The following is a 25,554-nucleotide window of genomic DNA, read 5'->3' on the forward strand; positions in this document are numbered from 1 at the left end:
GCCTGCACCACCATTCAATAAGATCATGGCTGATTATTCCCTCAGTACCCCTTTCCTGCTTTCTCTCCATACCCATTAACCCCCTGAACCGTAAGGGCCATATCTAACTCCCTCTTGAATATATACAATGAACTGGCATCAACAACTCTCTGCGGCAGGGAATTCCACAGGTTAACAACTCTCTGAGTGAAGAAGTTTCTCCTCATCTCAGTCCTAAATGGCCTACCCATTATCCTAAGACTGTGTCCCCTGGTTCTGGACTTCCCCAACATCGGGAAAATTCTTCCCGCATCTAATCTCTCCCGTCCCGTCAGAATCTTATATGTTTCTATTAGATCCCCTCTCATCCTTCTAAACTCCAATGTATAAAGGCCCAGTTGATCCAGGCTCTCCTCATATGTCAGTCCTGCCATCCTGGGAATCAGTCTGGTGAACCTTCGCTGCACTCCCTCAATAGCAAGAATGTCCTTCCTCAGATTAGGAGCCCAAAACTGAACATAATATTCCAGGTGAGGCCTCACCAAGGCCCTGTACAACTGCAGTAAGACCTCCCTGCTCCTATACTCAAATCCCCTAGCTATGAAGCCCAACATACCATTTGCCTTCTTCACCACCTGCTGTACCTGTATGCAAACTTTCAATGACTGATGAACCATGACACCCAGGTTTTGTTGCACCTCCCCTTTTCCTAATCTGCCGCCATTCAGATAATATTCTGTCTTCGTGTTTTTGCTACCAAAGTGGATAACCTCACATTTATCCACATTATACTGCATCTGCCATGCATTTGCCCACTTACCTAACCTGTCCAAGTCACCCTGCAGCCTCCTAGCGTCCCCCTCACAGCTCAGTTTAGTGTCATCTACAAAATTGGAGATATTACACTCAATTCCTTCATCCAAATCATTAATGTATATTTTAAAGAGCTGGGATCCCAGCCCTGAGCCCTGCAGCATTCTACTAGTCACTGCCTGCCATTCTGAAAAGGATCCGTTTATCCCGACTCTCTGCTTCCTGTCTGCCAACCAATTCTCTATCCACGTCAGTATATTACCCCCAATACCATGTACTTTGATTTTGCACACCAATCTCTTGTGTGGGTCCTTGTCAAAAGCCTTTTGAAAGTCCAAATACACCGCATCCACTGGTTCTCCCTTGTCCACTCTACTAGTTACATCCTCAAAAATTTCCAGAAGATTTGTCAAGCATGATTTTCCCTTCATAAATCCATGCTGACTTGGATCGATCCTGTCACTGCTTTCCAAATGCACTGCTATTTCATCTTTAATAATTGATTCCAACATTTTCCCCACTACTGATGTCAGGCTAACCGGTCTATAATTACCCGCTTTCTCTCTCACTCCCTTTTTGGCCCATCATGTCCACGCCGGCCGACAAAGAGCCGCACGACCCTTGGTCAGCAGCCCTAAAGGTTACATATAAACCTATGAACAATGACGGAAAGGCAAAGAGCATCCAGCCCAACCAGTCCGCCTCACACACCTGCGATACCCCTCATACTGAAACATTCTACACTCCACCCCAACCGGAGCCATGTGATCCCCTGGGAGAGGCAAAAACCAGATTAAAAACCCAGGCCAATTTAGGGAGAAAAAAATCTGGGAAAATTCCTCTCCGACCCAACCAGGCGATCGAAACTAGTCCAGGAGATCACGCTGGCTGTATTCTATTCCCTGCAGTACTTACCATTATATCTGCATCATCCAACAAAAGGTCATCCAGTCTAATCCCAATTATCAGCTCTAGCTCCATAACCCTGCAGGTTACGACATTTTAAATAGTGAGGTTTTCTGCACCCACCACTCTTCCAGGCAGTGAGCTCCAGATCCCCACAACACTCCGCGTAAAGAAGCCCCCTCTCAAATTCCCTCTAAACCTTCCACCAACCACCTTAAATCTATGCCCCTCGTAATAGACCCCTCCACCAATGGAAATAGGCCCTTACTATCCACTATGTCCAGGCTGCTCAATATTTTGTACACCTCAATGAGATCTCCTCTCAACCTCCTCTGTTGTAATGAGAACAAACCCAGCCTATCCAACCTGTCCTCATAACTGATTCTCCATTCCAGTATCCTAGTAAATCTCCTCTGCAACCTCTCTAGTGCAGTCACATTCTCCGTATAATACGGCGACCAGAACTGCATGCAGTACTCCAGCTGTGGCCAAACTAAAGTATGATACAATTTAATCATAACCTCCCTGCTCTTATATTCTATGCCTCGGCCAATAAAGGCAAGCATTCCGTATGCCTTCTTAACCACCTTATCCATCTGGCCTGCTACTTTCAGGGACCTGTGGACAAGCACTTCAAGATCCCTTTGCTCATCTGCACTATTAAGTGGCCTACCGCTTAATGTGTATACCCTTTCCTTATTAGCCCTCCCAAAGTGCATCACTTCAACTTCTCTGAATTAAATTCCATTTGCCACTGCTCTGCCCACTGACCAGTAGATTGATATTTCCTGCAGCCCATGAATTTCCCCTTCATTATCAACCGCACAACCAATTTTAGTGTCGTCTGCAAACTTCTGAATCATAGGCCCCAAGTTTCGTGCCGCGGCGAAAACGGCGCACCTCCGAGCTGGGCGCCTGTTTTTCGCGCCGAAAACTGCGCCTAAAAAAAAATCTGATATTCTCGAGCTCCTTGGAGCTCGATGTCTGCTTGATGCGGCGCGCTCTTCGCAGCAGGGGGCGGAGCCTAACACTCGCGCCGATTTTCTAAGCAGCAGGGGGCGGGTACAATTTAAATTAGCCTTCGTGGTGCCGGCAACCCTGCGCGTGCACGTTGGAGCATGCGCGCACACGCAGTCTCACACAAACATTGGCACTCGGCCATTTTTAAAAATAATGCAGAAAAAGTGAAGATTTGTTTCTTGGACTGCTGCAAAGGCTTGTAATTTAATTTTTTTTGATATTTCTGTGTGTGAGGGAGTGCTTTTAGCAGCACTACTGAATAAATCACCTGCTGAAATCAGTGAGTTCAGCTTTTCACTGCTAAACTTGCAGAACCGGTGCTGCATTGGTGCATGCAAATTAAGGACTGTGTGTTTTGAGAAATAAGAGTGCCAATTCAACTTTGCAATGGATCAACGTCCACCAAGAACAAAGAATTTCTTGCATGAGGAAGTTGAGATATTAGTCAACGTAATTGAGCAGAGATGGCAGGAGCTAGATACCAGCAACAGAGGTCGCATAAAAGTGCCACCAAAAGAAATGAAGAAACGCTGGAACCAAGTTGCAGAAGATTACTGTGCAGTGGTGCATACCAGGAGATCTGGAAGTCAGTGTAAAAAGAAATGGCATGACCTTGGTCAAGTAGTTAGTGTAAGTAATATTTCCCATTTTTTATTTAATCATAATTGTAACCTGGCTATCTGTATATTCCACCTTGCAGAGTGACACACTGTGTAAAAAGTTATATTTTACTCTTTGCAGAAGAAATTGGCCCACAACAAAAGGGAGGCAACTCGGACAGGAGGAGGCGTGCCCAATCTGCATCCACTGACACCCTTGGAACAAAGGGTAGCTGCTATGATGAGTCGGACATGGAGAAAAGCAATCGTTACAGCACAAGCTGGGCCCACACACGAGGAAGAGGGTAAGTCCTGAAAATGCATCGTGGCCCTTTAAATCAACCTGCTGCCTGGCCTGCTATGTGTGAAAGTACTCATGCCACCCATCCGGCCCCCTCCCTTGCTGTTAAACATTTGACTGTTCTGATGTATTTTGCAGAACATGATGATGATGATGATGACGATGCTGCTGCTGCCAACCCTGAGGATCCTGAGGGTACAGAACAAGAACCAGTACAACCACCTGCGGACGATCCAGACTGGATGACGGCAGTGATGTCTGAAATGTCTGCAGGGGAGAGCTTCCAATTTAATGTTTATGAGCCCCCATCAAGGGGCATCAGAGTTTCAATCCCTAGCATGGGTCTTGGTTCCACCTTCCATGGTTTCACTTCCGATGTTGCGGGTCCCAGTGGTGCTGCTGGTATAATGCAGCATTCTACAGTCAGTGCACTACCGTCCCAGCCTGCGCCTCCCTCTCGCATAGGTTCTGTGATTCCAACGCTTCGGGTTCCAGTGTTGCTGCTGATATCATGGAGCAGTTTACACCCATTCGTCCAACATCCCAGCCCACGGCCCGCACTCGAGTGCTGTCGTCTGGAACACCGAGCGTCCTACTGTTCCAGCCCGAGCCTCTCCCTCCAGTTCAGCCATCTGGAGCACAGAGTGTCCCACAGTCCCAGCCTGCGCCTCTCTGTGTAGTGGTGCCACTTGCAACACCGAGCATCCCACCGTCCGTGCCCGCACCTCCCAGTGTAGTGGTGCCACAAGACAGACCCAGGCAGAGGAGAAGGAGATTGGAGACACGCTCTCCTGAGATGCAGCGTGCAACAGATGCGACTCAGGTTGTGGCATTGGGTATGGAGACCAATGAGCTTACCCGACCTCTCATCGGTAGCGTCAATGCAGTAGGTGAAGAGTTGACGGTCCTGACGGGAGAAATAGCAGTAATGACATGGGAACTTAGGGAGGGAATGTCCAAGGGAGTGCAATCGACGGCACAGGCCGTCAGGGAGGGCATGCAAATTACGGCACAGGCCATCAGGGAGCGCATGCAAGTGTCGGCACAGGCCGTCAAGGAGGGCATGCAAGTGTCGGCACAGGCTGTCAGGGAGGGCATGCTAGTGTCGGCACAGGCCGTCAGGGAGGGCATGCAAGTGTCGGCACAGGCCGTCAGGGAGGGCCTGGTTGAGGTAGCTGCTGCAATAAGGGCACACAGCCCAGCCAATCAAATGACACCCCCATGAGGAAGTGAACATTCACTGAGATATGGATGAGACATGGTTGCAGCCTTTCTTTGCTGCTTTTGTTCTTGTTCTTGATGTAGCTGTAGTAGCGTTTTTCAAATTGAAATTGTTTTGTAAGTTTTGTAGCTTTACAACTTGTAAGGGATCTTATGGTTTTTACGTGATCTTATAGTGTTAATGCTCTCACATTTTTTTGTATCTTATTTAATTTTGCACCTAAAAAGTGATCCTGAAGTTTAAGTGTTCTTCAGAGTGTAAGATTTTTCACAATGAAACTGGTTTATAAGTTTTGTAACTTTTCAACTTATAAGGGATCTTATGGTTTTCAAGTGATCTTATAGTGTAAATGCTCTCACATTCTGTAAATTATTTAATTTTGCATCTAATAAGTGATCTTGAAGTGTAAGTGATCTTCAAGTGTAAAATATTTCACATAGAAAGTGTTTTGTAACTTTTGTAACTTTACAAGTTTATAAGTGATCTTAAAGTTTTTAAGTGATCTTCAAGAGTCATATTAAAAAGTATAGTTTGATACAACAAATATTTTATTAGAGTGACGTTAACTTTTCAATAAAATATTTTTTCATTAAAACTGTTTCATGTTCCATTAACACACACAACGTAGGAACAACTGCAAAGAATAAACATGTCCATATGCAAAAGTGTTCGCAGAGCCCTCAGGCATCAGTAGTTGAAGCGTTCACGGATGAGCTGCTGGCGCAAGTCTCGAACAATCGTTAAAGGGGCACGATGGACGGCCCTCCTCCGACCTCGTGCTCCGGCATCAGGCACTTGCATGCTTTCCTGATTGTCGTTATCATCCACATCCTGGTCTTCCGTAATACTATCATCATGCACTGGACCCTCACGTCGGTCTTCGGGTTCCACTACCAGCTCCTGCTGCCTCATGATGGCTAAGTTATGAAGCATGCAGCACACAACAGTGAAGTGACCGACAATCTGAGGAGAGTATTGCAACTGTCCTCCAGAATGGTCCAGGCATCGGAATCGCTGTTTCAATATGCCAATGGTCCTCTCAATGATGCTGCACGTCGCAATGTGTGCCATGTTGTATTGACGGTCAGCTTCTGTCCGTGTCACGCGTAGGGGCGTCATGAGCCAGGTGGTCAGGCCGTACCCTCTGTCTCCCAGTAGCCAGCTCTGCCCTTCTGGCTGCTGCTCAAACATGTCAGATAGAACGCTGTCGCGTAGGATGAACGCATCATGGGGGCTGCCAGGGTATCTCGCATCGACTGACATGATGCGCTGCTTGTCGTCACACACGAGCTGCACGTTGATAGAGTGGAAACCTTTCCTATTTCGGTACTGCTCAGATTCCTCCACAGGTGCTCGCAAGGCTATGTGGGTACAATCAATGCAGCCCTGTACCTTTGGGAAGCCGGCAATCCTGAAGAAGTCCACAGCCCTCTCATGGATTGCTTGTGCGGTCATTGGGAAATTGATGAAGTCATTCCTTCGCGCATAAAGTGCAGCCGTGACCTGGTAAACGCAGGCATGTATTGCACGTTGAGAGATGGCACACACATCTCCAGTTGTAGCCTGAAACGATCCTGAGGCATAGAAAGAAAGTGCAGCTGTTACCTTCACTTCAACAGACCTTCTGCTTCTGGGCTGCAAATCTGCTCTCACCATATCACAGATCTCAGTGACAACTTCTCTGCGAAAACGCAGCCTTTTCACACAATCAGCCTCGCTCATGTCCAGGTACGAGCACCTGGTTCGATATTGTCGACGTGGGTAAGGTCTCCTGCCCATCAACCTATGGGCTACGACGTTCCTGGTGCGGTGAGCTCTAATCAATTCTCTCCTATGCAGTGAATTGATGGCAAACCATTGCATAATACGTGGTGTTGACAATGCAGCACCCATTCTGCAAATTTAAATATAAAACTGTCGATGTGGCTGCCTCTCCCTGTCCAAATGGCCTCAGTCCCCCTCACAGCTTGAAGGTTGCTGCTGTATCTTTGGCTGCCGGCCAGCCACTGACACCGCCCCTAAAGCGTGGCCGAATGGTCTCAAGCACCTTAATGAGCTGCGTGTGTCCTGTGTTGATTCTTCGGCTGCCGGCCAGCCACTGACGCCGCTGCTATCTCATGGCCGAATGGCCTCACATCGGTCCGCTGATTCTTCAGCTGCCGGCCAGCCACTGACGCCGCTGCTATCTCATGGCCGAATGGCCTCACATCGGTCCGCTGATTCTTCGGCTGCCGGCCAGCCACTGACGCCGCTGATATCTCATGGCTGAATGGCCTCGGGTCCGTCCGGTGCTGCTTCTTCGCGGCCTGCCACGAAGAGAATGAAGGCCTGCCTCAAGCACTGCAGCTCAGCTCGAAGCTTGCTGCCGCTGCCGTCGAGACACTGACGCCACACTCCTGCCTGTCTCCAACATGAAAGGCCTGCCTGAAGCACTTTCACACAGGTCGGAACATGGTTTATTTAATCTTTTCTTTGCTTATAAATTTTTATTCAGGTTGGATTTATTTGTATAATATTTGTATAAGTATAACTAAGGATTGATTGTAGAATTTAATGACTTCCCTTCCCCCCCTTCCCCCCCCCCACCCCATTCCCTACGCCTAATTTGTAACCTACGCCTGATTTTCTAAAGTGTAGACAAGGTTTTTTCGAGCGTACAAAAATCTTCACTTACTCCATTCTAAGTTAGTTTGGAGTAAGTTTTCACTCACAAAACTTTGAAATCAGGTGTAAGTGGCCGGACACGCACCCTTTTGAAAAAAAAATTCTGTTCCAAAGTGAAACTGTTCGACCTGACTAGAACTGGAGCAAACTAAATGTGGAGAATTCCGATTTCTAAGATACTCCGTTCTACACCAGTTGCTCCTAAAAATCAGAAGCAAATCATGTGGAAACTTGGGGCCATACTCCCTATATTCAAATCTAAATCATTGATATATACCACAAAAAGCAAGGGACCCAGTACTGAGCCCTGCAGAACCCCACTGGAACCACTCTTCCGGTCATAAAAACATCCATCAATCATTACACTTTGCTTTTTACCTCCAAGCCAATTTTGGATCCAACTTGCCACTTTGCCCTGGATCCCATGGGCTTTAACCTTCATGACCAGTCTACCATGTGGGACCTTATCAAAAGCCTTGCTAAAGTCCATATATACTACATCGTACGCACTACCCTCATCGACCATCTTGGTTACCTCCTCAAAAAATTCAATCAGGTTAGTCAAACACGATCTTCCCTTAACAAATCCATGCTGACTGTCCCTAAGTAATCCTTGCCTTTCCAAATGTAGATTTATCCTGTCTTTCAGGATTTTTTCTAATAATTTTCCCACCACTGAGGTTAGCCTGACAGGCCTGTGATTATCACATTAGTAGTCCACCAATCCTCCGGCACCATGCCCAGAGCCAAAGTGGACTGAAAAATGATGGTCAAAGCCTCTGCTATTTCCTCTTTTATTTTGCTCATCAGCCTGGGATGCATTTCACTGGGCCTGGGAACTTATCTACTTTCAAGGCTGCTAAACCCCTTAATACTTCCTCTCTCACTATATTTATTTAATCCAGAACATGACACTCCTCCTCGATAGCAGTATCTGCATTGCCCATTCCCTTTGTGAAAACAGATGCAAAGTATTCGTTAAGAACATAACGTAGAAACATAGAAAATAGGTGCAGGAGTAGGCCATTCGGCCCTTCGAGCCTGCACCATCATTCAATATGATCATGGCTGATCATGCACTTCAATACTCCAATCCTGCTTTCTCTCCATACCCCTTGATCCCTTTAGCCACATCTAACTCCCTTTTGAATATATCTAACCAACCGGCCTCAACAACTATCTGTGGTAGAGAATTCCACATGCTCACAACTGTCTGAGTGAGGAAATTTCTCCTCATCTCGGTCCTAAATGGCTTACCCTTTATCCTGAGACTGTGATCCCTGGTTCTGGACTTCCCAAACATCAGGAACATTCTTCCTGCATCTAACCTGTCCAATTCCATCAGAATTTTATATGTTTCTATGAGATCCCCTCTCATTCTCGTAAATTCCATTGAATATAAGCCTAGTTGATCCAGTCTTTCTTCATATGTCAGTCCTGTCATCCCGGGAATCAGTCTGGTGAACCTTTGCTGCACTCCCTCAATCGCAAGAATGTCTTTGCTAAGATTAGGAGACCAGAACTGTACATAATATTCAAGGTGTGGCCTCACCAAGGCCCTGTCCAACTGTAGTAAGACCTCCCTGCTCCGATACTCATATCCTCTCGCTATGAAGGCCAACATGCCATTTGCCTTCTTCGCCGCCTGCTGTACCTGTATGCCAACTTTCAATGACTGATGTACCATGACACCCAGGTCTCGTTGCACTTCCCCTTGTACTAATCTGTCACCATTCAGATAATAATTTGCCTTCCTGTTTTTAACCACCAAAGTGGATAAACTCACATTTATCCACATTATACTGCATCTGCCATGTTTTTGCCCACTCACCTAACCTGTCCAAGTCACCCTGCAGCCTCTTAGCATCCTCCTCACATCTCACACTGCCACCCAGCTTAGTGTCATCTGCAAACTTGGACATATTACATTCAATTCCTTCGTCGAAATCATTAATGCATATTGTAAATAGCTGGAGTCCCAGCACTGGACCTTGCAGTACCCCACTAGTCACTGCCTGCCATTCTGAAAAGGACTCGTTTATCCCGATTCTCTGCTTCCTGTCTGCCAACCAGTAATCTATCCACATCACCACATTATCCCCAATACCATGTGCTTTAATTTTGCATACTAATATTTTGTATGGGATCTTGTCTAAGGCCTTTTGAAAATCTAAATACACCACATCCGCTGTCTCTCCCTTGTCCACTCTACTAGTTATATCCTCCAAAAATTCTAGAAGATTTGTCAAGCAGGATTTCCCTTTCATAAATCCATGCTGACTTGGACCGATCCTGTCACTGCTTTCCAAATGCGCTGCAATTACATCTTAATAATTGATTCCAACAATTTCCCCACCACCGATGTCAGCTGACCGGTTTATAATTCCCTCTCTTCTCTCTCCCTCCTTTTTTAAAAAGTGGGGTTACATTAGCTGCCCTCCAGTCCATAGGAACTGATTCAAAGTCTATAGAATGTTGGAAAATGACTACCAATGCATCCACTATTTCTAGGGCCACTTCCTTAAGTACTCTGGGATGCAGACTATCACGCCCTGGGGATTTATTGACCTTCAATCCCATCAATTTTCCTAACACCATTTGCTGACTAATAAACATTTCCTTTAGTTCCTCCTTCTTGCTAGACCCTCTGTCCCCTATTATTTTGGAAGGTTATTTGTGTCTTCCTTCGTGAAGACTGAACCAAAGTATTTGTTCAGTTGGTCTGCCATTTCTTTGTTCCCCATTATAAATTCGCCTGATTCTGACTGTAACGGACCCACATTTGTCTTTACTAATCTTTTTCTCTTCACATAACGGTAGACACTTTTGCAGTCAGTTTTTATATTCCCTGCAAGCTTACTCTCATATTCTATTTCCCCCTCCTAATTAAACTCTTTGTCCTCCTTTGCTGAATTCTAAATTTCTCCCAGTCCTCAGGTTTGCTGCTTTTTTTGGTTACTTTATATGCCTCTTCCTTGGATTTAACAATGTCCCTAATTTCCCTTGTAAGCCACAATTGAGCCACTTTCCCCGTTTTATTTTTACGCCAGACAGGGATGTACAATTGTTGAAGTTCATCCATGTGATCTTTAAATGTCTGCCATTGCCGGTCCACCGTCAACCCTTTAAGTATCATTCACCAATCTATCCGAGCCAATTCACATCTCATACCGTCGAAGTTACCTTTCTTCAAGTTCAGGACTCTAGTCTCTGAATTAACTGTGTCACTCTCCATCTTAATGAAGAATTCTACCATATTATGGTCACTCTTCTCCAAGGGGCCTCGCACAACAAGATTGCTAATTAAAACTCTCTCATTACACAACACCCAGTCTAGGATGGACAGCTCTCTAGTTAGTTCCTCGACATATTGGTCTGGAAAACCATCCATTATACACGCCAGGAAATCCTCCTTCAATGTATTGCTACCAGTTTGTTTAGCTCAATGTATATGTAGATTAAAGTCACCCATGATAACTGCTGTATCTTTATTGCTCGCATCCCTAATTTCCTGTTTGATGCCATCCCCAATCTCACTATAACTATTTGGTGGTCTATGCACAACTCCCACTAGCGTTTCTGCCCTTCGGTGTTCCGAAGCTCTACCCATACAGATTCCAACTCATCAACGCTAATGTCCTTCCTTACTATTGTGTTAATCTCCTCTTTAACCAGCAACGCTACCCCACCTCCTTTTCCTTTCAGTCTATCTTTCCTGAATATTGAATACCCTTGGATGTTGAATTCCCAGCCTTGGTCACCCTGGAGCCATGTCTCCATAATCCCAATTACATCATATCCATTAACAGCTATCTGCACAGTTAATTCATCCACCCTATTACGAATGCTCCTTGCATTGAGACACAGAGCCTTCAAGCTTGTTTTTTTTAAGACTCTTTGTTCTTTTAGAATTAAGTTGTAATGTGGCCCTTTTTGATTTTTGCCTTTGATTTTTATGCCCTCCACTTCTACTTTTCTCCTTTATACCTTTTCCTTCTGACCCCATTTTACTTCCTTCTGTCTCCCTGCATAGGTTCCCATCCCCCTGCCCTATTAGTTTAAACCCTCCCCAGGTGGAGACCATCCAATTTGTACTGGCCCCACCTCCCCCAGAACCGGTTCCAATGGCCCAGGAATTTGAATCCCTCTCTCTTGCACCATTCCTCAAGCCACGTATTCATCCTAACTATCCTGCTATTTCTACTCTGCCTAGCACGTGGCACTGGTAGCAATCCTGAGATTACTACCTTTGAGGTCCTACCTTTTAATTTAACACCTAGCTCCCTAAATTCAGCTTGTAAGTCCTCACCCCGCTTTTTACCTATATCGTTGGTACCTATATGCACCATGACAACTGGCTGTTCACCCTCCCCCTCCAGAATGCTATGCAGCCACTCCAAGACATCCCTGACCCTTGCACCAGGGAGGCAACATCCCATCCTGGAGTCTCGTTTGCGGCCACAGAAATGCCAATCTATTCTCCTTACAATAGAATCCCCTACCACTATAGCTCTCCCACTTTTTTTCCTGCCGGCCTGCGCAGCAGAGCCACCCATGCTGCCATGAACTTGGCTGCTGCTGCCCTCTCCTGATGAGCCATCTCCCCCAACAGTACCCAAGGTGGTATATCTGTTTGGAGGGAGATGTCCGCAGGGGACCCCTGCACTACCTTCCTTCCACTGTTCTTTCTGATGATCACCCATTCCCTATCTGCCTGTGTAACCTTTACCTGCGGTGTGACCAATTCACTAAACGTGCTATTCACGACATCCTCAGTATCGCGGATGCTCCAGAGTGAATCCATGCGCAGCTCCAGCGCCGCAATGTGGTCTGTCAGGAGTTACAGCTGTTCACATTTCCTGCACACATAATAGACAGGGACACTGGAAGCGTTCCTGATTTCCCACATAGCACAGGAGGAGCATGACACAGGTCTGGGCTCTCCTGCCATGACTTAACCCTTAAATTAACTTAATTTGGCAACAATGCCAAAGGTTTCTTACTGCTAAGAACAAGAAAAAAGATGAAGAAAAAGGAAAAACTACTCACCAATCAATCAGCCAATCACTAACCCTCTTGGTTGTGACGTCACCCTTCGATTACTTTTGACTTCTTTCTTACTTTTGACCATGCTGCAGCCAGCCACTCCTCCACGACTGCCGCTGCTCCTCGTTGCCACTGGGCCTTTTATATGCCTTGTCGCTCCTCCCTGACTGCCGCTGCTCCTCGTTGCCGCTGGGCCTTTTATAGGCCTCGTCGCTCCTCCCTGACTGCCCTGCTCCTTGTTGCCGCTGGGCCTTTTATAGGCCTCGTCGCTCCTCCCCGACTGCCGCTGCTCCTCGCTGCTGCTGGGCCTTTTATAGGCCTCATCGCTCCTCCCTGACTGCCCTGCTCCTCGTTGCCGCTGGGCCTTTTATAGGCCTCATCGCTCCTCCCTGACTGCCCTGCTCCTCGTTGCCGCTGGGCCTTTTATCGGCCTCGTCGCTCCTCCCCGACTGCCGCTGCTCCTCGCTGCCACTGGGCCTTTTATAGGCCTCGTCGCTCCTCCCTGACTGCCCTGCTTCTCGTTGCCGCTGGGCCTTTTATAGGCCTCATCGCTCCTCCCTGACTGCCCTGCTCCTCGTTGCCGCTGGGCCTTTTATATGCCTCGTCGCTCCTCCCCGACTGCCGCTGCTCCTCGCTGCTGCTGGGCCTTTTATAGGTCTTGCCGCTCCTCCTGGACTGCCGCTGCACCTCACTGCCACTGGGACTTTTATAGGCCTCGCCGCTCCTCCCCAACTGCCGCTGCTCCCGAACTGCCGCCGACCCCGGATTGCCACTGGGCCTTTATAGGCCGCTGGTGCTGCTCCTCCGGCCACTGCTCCCGAACTGCTGCAGAACCCGGACTGCCGCTGGGCCTTTATCGGCCGCCGCTGCTCCTCCTCTGGTCGCTGCTCCCAAACCCTACCAACATCTTCCGCTCCACACAAAGATTACTCTCATGATCTCTAATAGGCCCTACCCTTTTCTTTAGTTACCCTCTTACTCTTAATGTACTTATAGAACATCTTAGGGTTTTCCTTAATTTTATTGGCCAAGAATTTCTCGTGCTCTCTCTTAGCATTCCTAATATCCTTTTTAATTTTGCCTCTTAACTTTCTATATTCCTCTAAAGATTCTATAGTATTTAGCCATTGGTATATGACATAAGCATCCCTTTTTTTCTTAAACCTCCCCTGTAAGTCCCTTGACATCCAGGGGGCTCTAGAATTATTTTTTCCAGCCTTTTTCTTTAAGGGCACATGTTTGACCTGAGCCTTCCGGATCTCTTCCTTGAATGCCTCCCACTGTTCCGACACTGATTTACCCACAAGTAGCTGTTTTCAGTCCACTAATGCCAAATCACTTCTTAACCTAGCAAAATTAGCTTTTCCCCAATTCGGAACTTTTATTCCAGGCTCATCCTTGTCCTTTTCCATAACCAACTTGAATCTGACTGAATTATGGTCACTGGCACCCAAGTGCTCTCCCACTAATACCCCTTCAACCTGCCCAGCTTCATTTCACAAAACTAAAACCACCCCTTCTCGTGTTGGGCTTGCTACATACTGACTAAAACAATTCTCTTGAATGCATTTCAAGAATTCCCCACCTTCTATACCTTTCACACTAAATTTGTCCCAATCAATATTTGGATAGTTAAAATCCCTGACCATTACTACCCTGTGGTTTTTGGACGTCACAGCAATTTGCCTACATATTTGCTCCTCTATCTCCCACTGTTTGGGGGTCTATAATACACTCCCAGCAGTGTGATCACCCCATTTTATTTTTCAATTCGACTCAAATGGCCTCAGTTGATGATCCCTCTAACATATCATCCCTCCTCACCGCTGTAATAGTTTCTTTAATCAGTACCGTGGCAACACGCCCCCACCCTTTATACCCCCCTCTCTATCTTGTCTAAAACTCCTGTAGCCAGGAATATTGATCTGCCAAACCTGCCCCTCTTTCAGCCATGTTTCTGTAATGGCTATAATGTCATACTCCCAAGTGTCTACTTGTGCTCTTAGCTCATCTGCCTTATTTGCTATATTCCTTGCATTAAAGTATATATCATTTAGCACAGGAAGACCTCATTGCTTACTACTTACTAAGCCTTGTTTCCCCTGTCTTAAAGATTCGCTTTCTAGATTCTTTCTATCCAATTTCTGCTTTACTTCCTTCCCTTTTGAATTTGTTCTCAGGTTCCCATCTCCCTGCAAAGCTATTTTCAACTTTCCCCAACAACACTAGCAAAACTCCCCGTGAGGATATTGGACCTGGCGTTGTTGAAGTGCAACCCATCCGGAGTTTGTACCAGTCCCATCTCCCCCAGAAGCGGTCCTAATGCCTCAAGAATTTAAAGCCCTCCCTCCTACACCAACTTTCCAGCCACATGTTCATCCTCTCTATCCTTCTATTCTTATACTCATTAGCACGTGGTACCGGTAGTAACCCAGAAAATACAACCTTTGAGGTCCTACCCTTTAATTTTCTTCCTAGCTCCCTGAATTCTTCCTGTATGACCTCCTCCCTCATTTTAACTATGTCGTTGGTTCCAATATGGACCACGACCTCGAGCTGTTTACTCTCCCGCCCAAGGATGCTCTGTGTCTGCTCTGTGACATCCTTGACCTTGGCACCAGGGAGGCACAAAACCATTCGGGAGTCACGTCTACAGCCGCAGAAACGCCTGTCTGTTCCCCAATTATAGAATCCCCTATCACTGGGGCTCTTTTGTTCTTCGTCCCTCCCCCCTGTGCAGCTGAGCCACCCGTGGTGCCTTGGAACTGGCTCTGGCTGCACTCCCCAGAAGCACCACCTTCCTTACCGATACTCAGAAGTGAATATTGGTTTGAAAGCGCGATGGATTCACCGGGGGACTCCTGCGCTACCTGCCTATGTCTGGTGGTCACCCACTTGCCCTCTGCTTGCACGCCTTTAAGTTGTGGGGTAACCACCTTCTGAATGTGCTATCCACGTAGCTCTCAGCCTCACGGATGCATTGTATTGACTCCACCCGCTGCTCAAGCTCCGAAACGCGGAGCTCGAGTACTTGAAGCTGGAGGCACCTCCTGCACACATGGTTGTCTAGTCTGCTCGAAGCGTCCAGGACTTCCCACATACCACAGGATGTGCAATCCATGGGACTGAGCCGCACTGCCATCCCTCTAGTTTGACTTATCCAGTTTAAAATCTACTTAAAAAGAAATAGAGAAAAGAGAGATATTTACCAACTCATCTCACTGACCTCTGTGGCCTCCTGACCTCTCGGCCTCTGAACTCCCGACCTCTCGGCCTCCGAACTCCCAACTCGCTGACCTCACAGGACCTACCGACTCGCCAAACTCCCGACTCACTGACTTGCCGACCTGGCGACTCACCGACTCGCCGGTCAGCACAGAATGAGGGAATAAATACTCTGTAAAATTCCTCTGTGACCTCTTCAAGTGATCGGAATCCATCCAGGAGATCACATGGACCAAGTGTTATCTACAAAGACACTTACCTTCTATATGATGCGATCTCTGCCCCAGTCAAGAACCGATCGAACTCCCTCTTAAAGGTATACAGAGAGTCAGCACTCACCACAGCAGCAGGCAATGTATTCCAGAGGCTCACTACTCTCTGGGAAACGAAGAACTGCCTAACAGCCAGTCTATTCCTACTCTCACATCGTTTAAATTCATGGCCCCTGGTCCTCTGTAAACTGAAAAACTTAAAACTCTATCAACAGAGACACTATCTAGCCTGTTAATAATTTGATAGACCCCAATCAGGTGACTTCTAAGTCTATGCTGCTTGAAAGTAAATAGACCAATGTCCTTGAGCCTGTCTAAGTATCTGAGGTGCTTTAAGATAAGAATCATTCTTATTGCTCTCTTATGGACCTTTTCCAAGGCCATTATATCACCCACAATGTGTAGGGGACCAAAACTGGGCACAGTACTCCAGATGCGGTCTGACCAATGACCTGTACAGTGTCAAAATGGCATTGTTTGATTTATACTGAATGGTTCTATTAATACAACCTAATACCCTGTTAACTTTAGCTACAGTTTCCCTACATTGGTCATGAACCTTCAGTGATCTGTGCACAATAACACTAAGATATTTTTCTCTCTCAACAACTTTCTGTATTGTTCCCTGCAAATGATACATGCATTTTGTGTTGGCCCCATCAGTACGCATGACACTACATTTATCTAAATTAAACACCATTTACCATTGTGTGGCCCACTCCTCTAGCACATCTAATTTGTTTTGGATTTGATTGCACACCTCTGCTGCCTTAACACGTGCAGATTTTGGTATCATCTGCAAACTTACTTACCATACTCCCATCATTGCTTTCCAGGCCATTAATATAAAACATGAAAAATAGTGGGCCGAGGGGGACCACATCTGTTAACTATAACTTTTTGGCTACAGGATTGGAGCCAATTACATATGAACATATGAAAAATGATGGAGAGGTAACGATGCTCTGGCCTGTCCCACACAATTGTGATATCTTGTGTATCACAATATATACACTACACCGCATTTGAAACCATGTGATTTCCTGGGAAAGTCAAAAAAAAAGATAAAATTTGGGTAATTTGGGTAAAGAATCTGCAAAATTTCTCTCTGACCCATCTAGGTGATCAAAACTGATCCAGGTGATCACTCTGGCCCTAAATTCCCTGCATTACCTACTTTCTGTAAGAGATGATCTCCTCCACAGCCAGAAACAGGTCCACTGTTCATTTAAAGGAATTCAATGAATCAATATCTACCGCACATGACGGCAGCCTGTTCCAGAGGTCCACTATTTTCTGGGAATAGAACCATCTAAAGTGTAGAGTCCCAACTCTATTAGCCTATCTTGATAACTAAGATTCTTTAAACTGAGAATTAGTCTGGACCCTTTCCAAAGCCTCAATATCACCCACCATATGAGGAGACCAAAACTAGACACAGTATTCCAGTACGGCTTGACTAAGGTCTTGTACAAAGACAAAACAGTACGCCTCGTCTTATACTCAATTGTCCTATGTATACACCCCAACACCCTATTTGCTCTAGCCATTGCTTCATGGCATTGCTCATGTACCTTCTGAAGATGTATGCACTAGACTGCCCAAAACTCTTTCAATCTCAATCTTCTTTAATGCTTTTTCCTGAAGGATGTATCAATGTTGATCATTTGTCCTGCCCAGATGTATAACACTGCACTTATCTAGGTTACACATCATTTGCCAGTCATGAGCACAATCTCCCAATGCATTAAGATCAACCTGAAGCAGACGAGTGTTGGCTACAGTCCTAATGCTCGCACAAATCTTGGTATCATCTGCAAATTTGAAGATTGTGCCCTCAACACCTTGCATCCAGATCATTCCTAATCCAATGTTTCAAATTTCTACTGATATAGAATTCTGTCTTTATGAGTAACCTATCAAAGGTTTTCTGAAAGTCCAGGTAGACAATGGGCCAGAATTTGCAGTGGTACGGTATCATATGCCTTTGAAATGGACTGCAAGTTCGGCAATTGAATATGCCACAGACATTCCTGGTCAACCATAATGATTTTGTTTTGTCATGTACACTTCTGTTAACGATTGGGACATACCTGGCTTCATTCTGTTTGAGTCGTTTTAAAAAGAATCCATTTGTTCTCAGTACTTGATTGCCTATCTAGTAGGGTTGCCCAGTCGAGTTCTGCCAGGTCTTCAGCCATTTTCGTAATGTTAGCCTTCTTAAAATCTGGGACCAGCATGAGATTGGCTGTAGTCTTAGATTGGCCAATGAGACAAAACCTAATTATATTATGATCAAAGCTAGCCAGCTGTTCCCCACTTAATAAAATGCTTACAAAAGGCTTAACTAAACATCTGTTATAACATCAAAACTAGATCTGATGAGTATGTTAGTTGTGTTAATATAGATGTTGATTAAAATTAATACAGTTTCAGCTTCTGTGTCTGACTTTGATAACTCCAGGTTGTACAGTAATTCGATGTTACTTAGCTCAGGGCATAACGATTAAATTGCTTTGGAGTGGGTACTTAGCGGTTCAGAACAAACTGATAGGGAAACTTATAAACCTTAGATGTGTTAGTAGAAATCTGATCCTGGCCTCACGAAGAATTTCTTTTCAGCTACCTGGAGGCCCCTTCATACTTCCCACCAGCTGCCGACCTCCCTCAGCTTGACAGAGAAGCTGTGGCATCTTCTCCGCTCAGGCCACAATTAAAATGCCATCAAAGTCCTATTGACGCTGTAGCACCGCTGATTTGCATTTATGCATGGGTTCAGTGAACACTTCATCCTTTGCCAAAAGCAGCAGTGCTAAAATTTGGTATCAACAGAGAAAAGAAAGAATTACATTTATATAGCGCCTTTCACAACCTCAGTACATCCTAAAGCACTTTACAGCCAATGAATTCCTTTTTGAAGTGTAGTCACTGTTGTAACTTAGGAAACAGGGCAGCCAATTTGCGCACAGCAAGCTCCCACAAACAGCAATGCGATAATGACCAGGTAATCTGTTTTTAGTGATGTTGATTGAGGGATAAATATTGGCACCAGGGATAACTCCCCTGCTCTTCTTCGAAATAGTGCCATGAGATCTTTTACGTTCACCTGAGAGAGCAATTTAACGTCTCATCCGAAAGACAGCACCTCGGACAGTGCAGCACTCCCTCAGTACTATCCTGGAGCATCAGCCTAGATTTTTGTAGACTTCAGCGGGAACAGAGCAGAAAATGGAGTTTATTGTACACCATGTGATCGCCACTCCGTATCAAGCTGCCGTTTCTGCCGAGCGTGGAGAGTTAAAATTTCCCCGCTCTATTAATTACGCTTCCGTGAAGTACTTCGGACATTTTCTGCATTAAAAGTGCTATATAACTGCAAGATTTTATCAACATTATCATGTACTTTGTAAAGTCCTGTCTCCTCAATACAGATTCACACGAGGCATGTAGTGAAGTCAAGGTCACTCTGGACCTGCACCTTTATTTCACAGCTCTGGAATGCTGCACTTGCTTGAGACCTCTCCTTAGATACCTCTGTCTTGCAAGTGCATCCTGGTGGTAAGGTATGCTGGTAGTTACAGGTCATATCTTATTACAGTCATGTATAGCATGGTAGGATACAATTATATATAATAATGTAAGATACATGACATCACCCTCCCCCAAGGTCTTATTGTCTTTATAGGTTCAGTCTCTCAGGTGGTCTACGCTCTCGCGTGGAGCGTCTGAGTTGTGGTTCAGTTGTTTGCCTTGGTGTCTGTTTTTCTTTGGGTGTGGTTGCTGGTATCTCGCCTGGGCTGTCTGTTTCGATTGGTGTGATTGTTGTTGACTCACCTGGGCTGTCTGTTGGGATTGCCCTTTCCTCAGGTTGTTCCCTCAGTCTGTCCACCAGGTGTGGTGCGAGTTCCACATTGTAGTCTGCCTCTGGTACCGCAGTGTTGTTGGTAAATCTGCTTTTGACTTGGTCTACATGCCTCCGGCAGGTTTTGCCAATGTCCATTTGTACTACCAGTAGCCAGTTTCCTTCCTTGCCTGTTACTGTCCCTGCAAGCCATTTGGGACCCCTGCCACAGTTTAGTACAAACACTTTGTCCCCTATTTCATTCCATCTCCCCTCGAATTTCTGTAATGGTACTCAGTTAGCTTACGGCGCTTTGCCTCAACGATTTTGTGCATGTCTGGGAGGATTAATGAGAGCCTTGTTTTTAAAGTTCTTTTCATCAACAGTTGCGTGGGGGGGAACCCAGTCAATGAGTGCGGACGTGATCTGTATGCCAGCAGCAGTCGCGACAGGCGACTCTGCAGTGTGGGACCTTGGATTTTAAGCATTCCTTGTTTAATGATTTGCACTGCTCTCCCCGCCTGGCCATTGGAGGCCGGCTTGAACGGTGCCGTCTTGACGTGATTTATGCCATGGTCAATTATAAAGTCTTGGAATTCTGCACTGGTGAAGCACGGACCATTGTCACTGACCAATATGTCAGGATTCCGTGCATTGCAAACATGGTTGCAAGGCTCTCCACAGTGGTAGAGATTGTGCTCGAGTTTAAAATGGTGCATTCAATCCACTTTGAAAATGCATCTACAACTACGAGGAACATTTTTCCCATGAATGGGCCCGCATAGTCGACGTGTACCCGCGACCACGGTTTGGTAGGCCAGGGCCAGGGGCTCAGTGGAGCCTCCCTGGGGGCATTGCTGAGTTGGGCACAAATGGTGCACCTTCGGATGCAGAGCTCCAAGTCCGCGTCAATATCAGGCCACCAGACATGGGATCTGGCTATGGCCTTCATGAGAACGATCCCTGGGTGCTCGTGGTGGAGCTCCCGGACAAATGCCTCTCTGCCTCGCAGAGGCATGGCTACTCCACTGCCCCACATCAGGCAGTGTGCTTGTAGTGATGGCTCATGCATGCGCCTGTGAAAGGGTTTTAATTCCTCGGGGCAGGCATTGCGAGCCTCTGCCCAGTCACCGGTTAGGACACATCTTTTTACTAAGGATAATGTGGGGTCGCTGGCCATCCAGGCTCTGATTTGGCGAGCCGTCATGGGCGAACCTGTGGACTCAAAGGCATTGATTGCCATGACTATCTCACAGTCCTGTTCGTCCGACCCTTCCGTGGTCGCCAGGGGTAGCCTGCTGAGTGCGTCGGCACAGTTGTCTGTGCCTGGTCTGTGCCTTATTGTATAGTCGTAGGACGCCAGCATGAGTGCCCACCGTTGAATTCGTGCCGAGGCGTTGCCATTTATTGCCTTGCTCTCGGATAGGAGGGACGTGAGAGGTTTGTGGTCGGATTCTAACACGAACTTGGCCCCGAAAAGGTATTGGTGCATCTTTTTGACACCGTACACGCACGCGAGCGCCTCCTTCTCTACCATTCCATAGTCGCGCTCCGCCCGTGAAAGTGACCTGGAGGCATAAGCTATGGGTTGTAGTTTGCCCGCACTATTGACATGTTGCAAAACGCACCCGACCCCATATGCTGACACATCGCATGTGAGAACTAGCTTTTTACCTGGGTCAAAGAAAGTCAAAACACTGTTGGAACACAGAAAGTTGCATGCCTTATTGAAGGCGCGTTCCTGGACGTTCCCCCAAAACCAATCGCACCCCTTCCTGAGTAGCACGTGGAGAGGCTCCAGCAGCGTGCTTAAGTTCTGCATAAAGTTCCCAAAGTAATTGAGTAGCCCGAGAAAGGCGCGCAGTTCTGAGGCATTCCGGGGCCTGGGTGCCAGGCGAATTGCTTCTATTTTGGACTCTGTTGGGCGGATTCCATCAGCAGCAATCCTTCTGCCTAAAAATTCAACCTCGGGTGCGAGAAACAGGCCTTGTTTCGTAGGCCTACCCGATCCAACCACTTTAGTACTTCCTCCAAATTATGGAGATGGGAGTCGATGTCCCTGCCCGTGATAAGTATGTCGTCTTGAAATACAACCGTCCCCAGGATGGACTTGAGCAGACTCTCCATGTTGCGCTGGAATATGGCAGCTGCCGACCTGATGCCAAATGGGCATCGATTGTACATGAAAAGGCCTTGATGTGTGTTGATGGTGGTGAGTAGCTTGGATTCCTCGGTCAATTCTTGCGTCATATACGCAGATGTGAGGTCTAATTTTGAGAAAAGTTTACCTCCAGCCAATGTGGCATATAAGTCCTCCGCTCTGGGCAGCGGGTACTGGTCCTGTAGGGAGACTCTGTTTATGGTAGATTTGTAGTCCCCACAGATTCGTACGGATCCATCAGGCTTCATGACTGGGACGATGGGACTTGCCCAGTCGCTAAATTCCACAGGTGATATAATGCCTTCCCACAGAAGCATGTCTAGTTCATGTTCAATCTTTTCCCTCATCACATAGGGTACAGCTCTGGCCTTGTGATGGACCGGACGAGCATCCTGTGTGATGTAGATTTTGACTTTGGCTCCTTTGAAAGTGCCCACACCTGGCTGAAAGAGATGTTCAAATCGCTTTATAACTGTTGAGCAGGAGGTCCATTCCTCTAATGACATGGCATGGACATCATCCCATTTCCAGTTTAGTTTTGCCAGCCAGCTTCTCCCCAGCAGTGCTGGGGGGTCTCCGGGGACAATCCACAGGGGAAGTCGGTTCACTGTCCCTTTGTGTGTGACAGAGAGCATGGCGCTGCCGAGGACTGGTACGATTTCTTTGGTATAGGTCCTTAGTTTGGTGTCGACCCTTGTGAGTTTTGGTCTGTCTCTTTTATGCGGCCACAGTTGTTCAAATTGTTGAGCGCCCATGAAAGATTGATTTGCTCCCGTATCCAGCTCCATGTTGACAGATATCCCATTGAGTAGGACCCTCATCATTATCGGAGGTGTCCTGTTGTAGGAGCAGCGGCCATTGATTGTGTTGACCTGCTGTACATCGGTGTCCCGGGTACTGTCCCCACCATCTTCTGGTCCGCTTTCCGACCCATCCGATTCGTATACCAGCCGAGCTGCCGTTTTTTTGCACATGCAGGCCAAATGCCCTATATATTCACAATTTCTGCAAACAGCCTGCTGAAATCGACATCCCCTTGACAAGTGCCCACCCCCACACCTCCAGCACAGACCTGTTCCATTGTTCAAAGAGTTTCCAAAGAATGAGCTGCGTCTGGCTGATCTCTCTTGAGCTTCTCTCAGTTTGTAGTTGATTGCTCGCGTTGTGGGTTGATGAGGTATGAACGGCCATTCCTTTGGCCCTTGATGGCTTCTGCCTGCTGTCGAGAGCCTGTTCTCCCGGTTTTGTCGGTGTGTGGGGGTAGCAGCTTGTTTAGTGCTGTGAACTTCTTGTTCCGATATTTCGTTAGTTGTCGTACCTGCATTGTAAATCAACCTTGTTTCTTCTTCCCCTACCAAGAATGTCTGTGCAATCAGTGCTGCTGCCTCTATGGTCAGGTTCTTGGTCTCTATGAGCTTTCGGAATATGCCTGTGTGGCCTATTCCTTCAATGAAAAAGTCTCTCAGCATTTCTCTCCTCAGTTCATCGGAGAACTCACATAAACTCGCCAACCTCCGAAGTTCCGCCACGAAGTCGGGTATGCTCTGGCCCACACAGCATCTGTAGTTGTAGAACCTGTGTCTGGCCATGTGTAGGCTGCTCACTGGCTTCAGGTGGTCTCTTATCAGTGTGCTCAATTCTTCAAACGACTTGCTTGCTGGTTTCTCGGGTGCCAACAGATCCTTCATTGAAGCGTATGTTTTCGAGCCACAGCTGGTCAAGAGATGGGCTCTTCTCTTGTCTGACTTATCATCGCCTAACCAGTCTTTGGTTACAAAGCTTTGCTGGAGCCTTTCGTTAAAGTCCTCCCCATTGTCTCCCGCATTGTACTTTTCATCTGATCCGTTGTTCGCCATTCTGTGGATTCTGTAATCCCGTAACTTGTCGCCACTGTAAAGTCCTGTCCCCTCAGTACAGATTCACACAAGGCATGTAGTGAAGTCAAGGTCAATCTGGACCTGCACCTTTATTTCACAGCTCTGGAATGCTGCACTTGCCTGAGACCTGTCCTTATATACCTGTCTCTTGCAAGTGCATCCCTGGTGGTAAGGTATGCTGGTGGTTACAGGTCATATCTTATTACAGTCATGTATAGCATGTTAGGATACAGTTATATATAATAATGTAAGATACATGACATACTTTCTCAGCAAGAAAGATATATATAGGCTAATTTCCTGCCCGTGACCTCCTGAGAAGGAACAGCAAACACATGGTGCGCAAGTCAGAGAATGGTGCGTCCACACCCACGCATTTTCTAACTACTTAAATAAATGGATGGAAAATAAGTGGCTGCCAGCCCACAATTTCCCAATCAGCACTCCCTGTGAACGTCTCTCCTTGCCAGGTTGGGGAATCGGCATTTATAATAATATTATGTCGATCACCAGACCATGCTCAGAATTGGCCCCACTTCTTCCTTCTCACAACAACGTTTCCAGTTTCCTTTATGTGTGAAGATCCACAACTGAGGCTTCCCTGACAGCAATTTCTGCAGTTTGACAATGTCGCATCCTCTAATTTTCACAGATGTTAATCTCAGACCAAATTATTCCTTAAAATTAAAAAGAGGCTGGAAGTTTGGAAAATGTATACCATCATTGTAAAAGTAGTACATTTTGTGATATTTCATGTCGAAAAGGCAATCATTGAGAATATGTGATTACAATCTCATTCACACATATCTTATTGTATTGACAAAGCTACCCTACCGTGGGGATGAGTAGCAAAGGATGGGGTGTGGTAGTATATTGAACTAGTAATCCAGAGGCCTGGACTAATCAACCCGAAACATGTGTTTAAATCCCACCATGGCAGCTGGAGAATTAAAATTCAGTTCATTCAATATATCTAGAGTAAAAAGCTAGTATCATTAATTGTGTCCATGAAAGTACTGGATTGTTTGAAACATCCATCTGGTTCACTAATGTCCTTTATGGAAGGAAATCTACTGTCTTTACCTGGTCTGGCCTATATATGACTCCAAACCCACAGCAATGTGGCTGACTCTTAACTACATTCTGTGGTTTCAGAAGGCGGTTCACCATCACCTTCTCAAGGGCAATTAGAGATAGGTGATGCCCACATCCAATGAATATTAAAAAAAACTGTTGAGATATCTGTGAATCTTTTTGGATATAAGATCATGTAGAATTACCCTTATACTGAACTGTATCTTGAATAAGGACCTTGTCTATTTTAGAACTCTGATAAAATAAACAGCAGAGTACATTGCATTAACAGCAGCACTAGCTTTTGCTTATAGTTTTCTTCATTAGCTATTGGAAGGAGCATGTGAAAATCAGTCAAATGGAGATTAGTAATTCAGAAGGTGGTGAAATGTAGATTGCCTGCCTCCCAACCAGATGGTTGCAAGCCTGACTCCCATTGGGCCTCCTGCCACCTGAGCTTGCCTGCCAATCGTGGGAGTATATTTCATCAGTTCTTGTTCAAGTGTTAGATGGAGGACCTCATTATGGCACAACATTATCTTGGGAAAAAGAAA

This window comes from Pristiophorus japonicus, chromosome 2 (genome assembly GCF_044704955.1).
Source record: "Pristiophorus japonicus isolate sPriJap1 chromosome 2, sPriJap1.hap1, whole genome shotgun sequence".
Lineage (NCBI taxonomy): Eukaryota > Metazoa > Chordata > Chondrichthyes > Pristiophoridae > Pristiophorus > Pristiophorus japonicus.